The following is a 6,146-nucleotide window of genomic DNA, read 5'->3' as shown; positions in this document are numbered from 1 at the left end:
GGGGTGTTAGAGGTCCGGTCGGACTCTGGATTGAAGGGCCGAGAGTGACGGGAGCCCCTACGTGCGCTAAGTATTGGAATGTGTGCTCTGTGTAGCTTTAGAGTTCTAGAGCTGTGAAGCTGTTCGAGTGCTCAGAATATCTAAAGCTAGCAGAGAGGGAGTCGGAGTGATCGTTCGTTGTTAGTCCCTTTTTTTAGGAGAGAGCGCATCCCCTTCTATAGATGAAGGGGACGGCCTTACAAGTCAGAAAGAGAGTGTGTGTGCTACCTAGTCTTGTTGCCCATGCCGTCGGGTACAAGACGGTTTGTCGGCGCCCACAATACTGTTGATGCCCAGATGCATGTGGTAGGCTCCATCGTGTTCTTCTGGTATGGCAAATGTCAGCGCCTACCATTCTGTAGGACCGACGCCCATAACACTGTTCGTGTTCTGACATATCTGGAATGTTGCAAAGCTCCATTCTGACATGGCCTGACAGTACTGTCCGACAGGTGTGCAGGGTATGGTCCTCGGTATTGCGGTTGACTTGAGCGCCTTGCCTTATCTGCTCCGCCTGATTCTTGGGTCCTTACCGAGCGGGCATCCCCGTTCGGTCGTTCCCAGTCGGCTTCGACCGCGCCGGTCGGAGAAAGAGCTGTAAGCAGAGGTTCGTTGTACTTCCGGTCGGAGAAGCGGGTCGGAGTCGGAAGCGAGCGTCGTCCCCTCCTTGGCCAGGCCTTCCGGTCGAAGAAGCGGGTCGAAGTCGGAAGCGAGCGTTGTCCCCTCCTTGGCCAGGCCTTCTGCCCGGAGAAGCCAGTCGGAGTCGGAGGCCTTCCGGTCGGAGACTGGATCACTCTTCCGGCCTGTCATTAGGTATCTGGGCCGGCCCAGGAGTTGCGCGTCGTCTGTAATGATGTCTGCTGGGCCGAGCTTTTCCTGGAAAGCGGGCCCATTAGGGACCCCGGGTTTATGAACCCGACACCAGGTATTTTGCATTCATAGATTCCTGCGTGAGATCAAGATTTTGCATAAAATACCTTCTATTGCGAGCCTTTGTATTTTTGCTGAAAACAATGGAGGACTTCTCTTTATTAATTTTCTGCCCCGAGCATGTCTCATAAATTTGTAGCACATGTCGCAGATGGGCTGCATCGTAATGTTGTTTTTTATCCACGGCGATTGGACTTTCCCAAACCGTACTGTATCTTAACATCTTAATGGTACACCTCTCTCAACCACCCCCCATCATGCACGTATTTTTGAACATATTTATTTTCCAAATCCATATTAAATTAAGGCCGTACGTTTTTTAAAGAAATTTTCCATACGTTGAAGTTGTGTACGTTTTTTCCCTGTATATATATGAAACTTTTCCTGTACGTTTTTTTCTTGATGAATATTTTCCCCGTACGTTGAAGTTGCTTTTGTACCCTATACAATGATATTTTAGGCTGTTTTTTATCTATATATAATTGTGGAGATGGAGTCTTTCGAAATTAATGGCCCCTATTTTTTTTCAAGAAAAATTTTCCGTAGCTTGAATCGTAAACGTGAGTATAGGAAACTTTTTCCTATACGTTTTTTTTCTTGATGAAATATAACAATCAATGAACAACCCAATTTACATACAATACAAAGAAAACACAACACAAGTGCGACAAGAATCCAAAGCATAAATCAATTTACGGTTCAAAGACATCATGCAAAAACTTGCAAGAACCGGAAGAAGAAAGTGGGAAGATACCTCTTGGTTCCTGTGTGCCTCTCTGCCGAAACCCCTGGTTCCTGGCCCATGCGTTGCTTGCGCCCATGGCGGCCCCCAGCCACGCCCGCACCAGGCTCACCCTACTACGCCTGTGCTGGGGCCGCCCAGCCTCGCCTATTGCGGCCACAACCACGGCCCACACCGGGGCCTCCCACCCCCGCCCACACCGGGGAGAGGCCAGAGGCCGAGAGGACAGCGTAGATAGGGGAGGAGATCTAGGGAGAGACAGGAGAAGAGATTGTGTGAGTGTGAGAGGGAGGAGGGAGGGACAGAGGAAAAGGATAAGGGAGAGGCAGAGAGAAAGTTTGAGTTGTGAATCCGTATGGATTTAACTATGCTTGAATAAAATTGTAGGTTTGGTGATATTATCCGGCAATGAAAACCTAGCTATCACTACCGGTTGAAGTCATGAATGAACATATATATTATCATTGCCGGTTAATGAGCCAACAGTGAATGCATGTTCTCTAGTGGTGAAGGTTGAAGCAAAACTGCACCAAAATTTCACTACACAATCACTAAAAGCAGCCAAGCATCAAAAGAAATATAATGTCAAGTCACTTGAGGCAAAGTTTGGTGCTAGTATCTCAAAATCATATCCTCCAGACGTCATCGACAATGACAACTGAACTAAATTAAACTACTATCCTCTCTGCCTACCAGATATAGATATCTATGTTTATAAATATATATAGTGGCATACACAAGGTAGCTAGCGCGAAGTGGAAGGCACGTATAGTACTATATACTACTACATAGCATAGCTGCATGCAGCTGAGGCCATATATATGCATCAAGCAACCATGCAAGTCCTCCTCCTGTTGTTTTTGCTCCCGTTGGTTCTCCTAATCGTCCGGCGTGCAACGCCGCCGATCAAAGCACGCCTGTCCACCCTCAAGGCCTCAAGTCTGGCATAGCACGTGCACGTAAGCCAGTTATCATCAAGGACTTCGCTACGGCGCACCACCTGCTCTTCCGGGGCAGCCGCATGCCTTCCGCGTCACCCAGCGCCATCATCACCGGCCGCCGCTACCACAACATCATTTCGGCACCCTCCGGCGGCCAGCTGTGGCGCACCCTCCGCCACAACCTCACCTCAGGAGTCGTCCACCCGACGCACCTGCACCGCTACGTGGCCTCGTCGCGGACCTCAGGGAGCAGCAGCTCACCGACGGCGTGGCGCTCGCCGCGGAGAGCATCCGCGACGTGGTATTTTTCCTCGCCTCCACCATGTGCTTCGGCTACGGCGTTGACGCCGGTGTGGTTCGAGCCATGGCCGACGTCCAGACCAAGCTCATCCTATCCTTGCCTGCGCTGCGCACGTTCGCGGCCGGGCCGTTAACGTTACCGGCGGTGTCTAGGCTAATCTACCGCAAGCGGTGGAGCAAGCTGGCCGGGATACGGCAGAAGCAGGAGGAGCTGTACCTCCCGCTCATCGACGGCTGCCGCAGACATCACCGGGACTCTGACGAGACGCCGAGTTATGTACACACGCTCCAGGACCTCCATGTCCCGGTAGAATTCGAAGCTGACGACCACAACAGCGGAGGCAAGCAAAGGCAGCAGCGGAGGCTCGAGGACGGTGAACTCGTGGGACTCTGCTCGGAGTTTCTTGGTCAAGTAACTGAATCCACAGCCGCGGCGCTGCAGTGGATCATGGCGAACCTAATCAAGCACCCAGACATACAGCAGGCCATCCGGAAGAGTTGACGCGGATCGTGCAAAAACTTACTCCACCTACTGCACCGTTGATTTTAAAATGGTTTTAGGTCGGTTTATCCAATGGTGATCGGAAGAGTTAATGTGGATCGATGGCGTGATGATTCCTTGCCCCTTACTCCACCTAGAGTCCTTACCCTCTACTCCACCTCGATTCATTGGCCGCTACTCTAGCTCCCCCTATATAAGGCACCCCAGACCCGCTCCATGAGACACACCTCTATATACCCTACGCTTCAGAGCTTCATAATTTCATATCCTTTGTAGTAGTGTCCCTCTAGATGATTTCTATCTAGTTGTAAAATAGAAAATAGGGAGAGAGAAGAGGAGAGAGCTAAGGGGGAGCCGGATCTATCGAATCTTCCTCGAATTTGTACTTCTATAGATTGGATTCATCCTTGAGTAATCTCCAGGTTCTTCAATTACTATTCTTAAGTTCTCTGTTTACTTAATTTCAGTATTTACTTTAAGTTATTTATTGGATTCCCGTTTGTATCAAGTGCTCTAGTCTTTGCAAAACTAGAGTAGTAATCAATAGATTAGGCGTGGTGCTTAGTCTTGCGATTACCTGGAATTTCACCCATCCCTACGGATAGTTATGGTAGCCCTAGGTGGTGATAGCCCTGACGGCCGACGTAGTCCACCACGTTCGGGTTGGTGTTTGTAGGACCGTAGTCAAAACTTCCTAGCCCCTTTCTCATCTCAGTCTGAGGCTAGTGTTTTGGTGTCCCGAAGTAAGTAAACTTATAGTAACTTTGATTCCTAGATCAACTAGAGAAACTTTAGGAAATTCCTCTCTCCCCACAAAAACACATATCTTTATCCTTGGATGACCTTGATCCTTAATTAGTACACTTCGCGTTCCCCATGAAAATCGATACCTTAGAATACTCCCAGGTGAAAGCTATAGCGGTATCCATGCGCTTGTGGATTTATCCTGTTTACGTTAATAAATACCAATAAGCTTTCTGGCACCGTTGCTGGAGAACGGTAGATGTGCTAGCTTCAAACCAAGTTCGTCCATGTATCTTTCTTTTTCTTTTACCACCATATTCATCTTACCACATGGATTCCACTCCTATTTATAAACTCTCCGCTCCAAAGGGCGAATTGTTGGAGCCTCCACCATCATCACATCATATATACTTATAGATGGCTATGAGCTTCGCCCTGCTTTCATAGCCATGGTTCAGGAGCAAACCTTCTCTGGAGAAGAAGCTGAAAATCCGTATGTTCACCTTTGGGAATTTGAGAAACTGTGTTCGTTCCTAAATATTCCATGACACATGAGACCTTAAGTGGAAATTGTTTCCGTTCTCCCTTTCTGAGAGGACAAAACAATGGTATGCTCATACCGTAAGAAGTTTAAATGGAGATTGGGATAAACGTCGAGACAAATTTTGTCTTGCTTTCTTTCCAATTTCTTGGATTATCACTCTTCGTCTAGAAATTCTTACTTTTCAACAAAAGGAGAAGGAAACTTTAGGAGCAGCTTGGGCAATATTTTCAAATTTAATTACATCTGGCCTAGATTTGTCTATGTCTGACCATGTTCTTCTACAACACTTCCATTATGGCCTTAGCAAAGAAAGTGCCCTTTTTCTCGATCTCTTCAGGAGGATCGTTCTCTCATAAAACCGTTAATGAGGGGAAAACAATCCTTAATAAAATGCTTAAAACACCCCTTACACTAGCGTTTATGATGAATTCCCCAAAGAAGAAGTCGAGCTAAGCCCTAAGCCAAAAGAGGAGGAACACACAACTAAATTGGAAATTCCAATTGATTCTTCTCATGATTTGGTTGCTGAAAAACCTTCCGATAAGAGAACACAAAACCAAATAGAGGATGATGAAATATCTCTTTTAGAGCTTCCCTTTGAATTCGAGGAAGATCTCTTTGAAGATTATGGAAATACCTTGAATTTGCCTGTTGAAGCGAGACCTGTGGCACATACCACTTCATCTGACCCGCACAAAGAATCGGTCCATATAGAACACATCAAAAGCCTCTCATTAGCCATAAGTTATGAATGGCTAAGGGAAGGAGAGTTATCTCCTGAGGTAGCTTGAATCGTCTCCCCTTCAACCATTCTTTTGTGCCAAGTTAGGGGGGCCACTATGAAAATCCACTATAATCCTTCCATCGGGATAAACTTCATTTCAAAGGCATTAGCCGATACTCTTTACCCCGACACATCCTTAACCCCATCTCAAAACTTCTACAAAGCCTAGTAGGATTCATTCTTGAAAGCCATGGGGTCTTAAGGGTTGTTCCTATCACAATTAATAACTCTAGGATATGTTTAGATCTTCATATCTTTGACATCTCAGAGATTCCTCTCTTGATTAGCAGACCAATCATGAAACTTCTATAGGAAAAACCACTACGAGGTCATTTAAACTTCAAGGTTGGGAGTTCCACTACTACCATTCCTCTAGCTCGTTCAATTAACACGATGGTGGAACCAAAACCTGAACAAGACACCATTAAGGAAGTTTTAATAGCGTCTCTTGAAGAGATGGTTCAACCTGCCCTCGATGATGAACACTTTGTTCAAGAAGAGGAAGAGCTGGCAAAGCCCATTGAGCTCAACAAAAATGAGGAGTTATCAGCTCCTTTGATCAAGATAAAACCTCTTCCTCTTGGCCTAAAATATGTCTTTCTTCATAATAATCAGGAAAC

General features: G+C 46.7%; 1 pseudogene; it reads left to right on the top strand.

The window, feature by feature from the left end:
• Positions 1-2,547: 2,547 nt before the first annotated feature.
• LOC136469279 (cytochrome P450 89A9-like) lies at positions 2,548-3,454 on the top strand (annotated as a pseudogene).
• Positions 3,455-6,146: the final 2,692 nt, after the last annotated feature.

Source organism: Miscanthus floridulus, chromosome 8 (genome assembly GCF_019320115.1).
Source record: "Miscanthus floridulus cultivar M001 chromosome 8, ASM1932011v1, whole genome shotgun sequence".
In the NCBI taxonomy this organism is placed as follows: domain Eukaryota; kingdom Viridiplantae; phylum Streptophyta; class Magnoliopsida; order Poales; family Poaceae; genus Miscanthus; species Miscanthus floridulus.
This window is presented reverse-complemented; position numbering and strand designations above follow the sequence as displayed.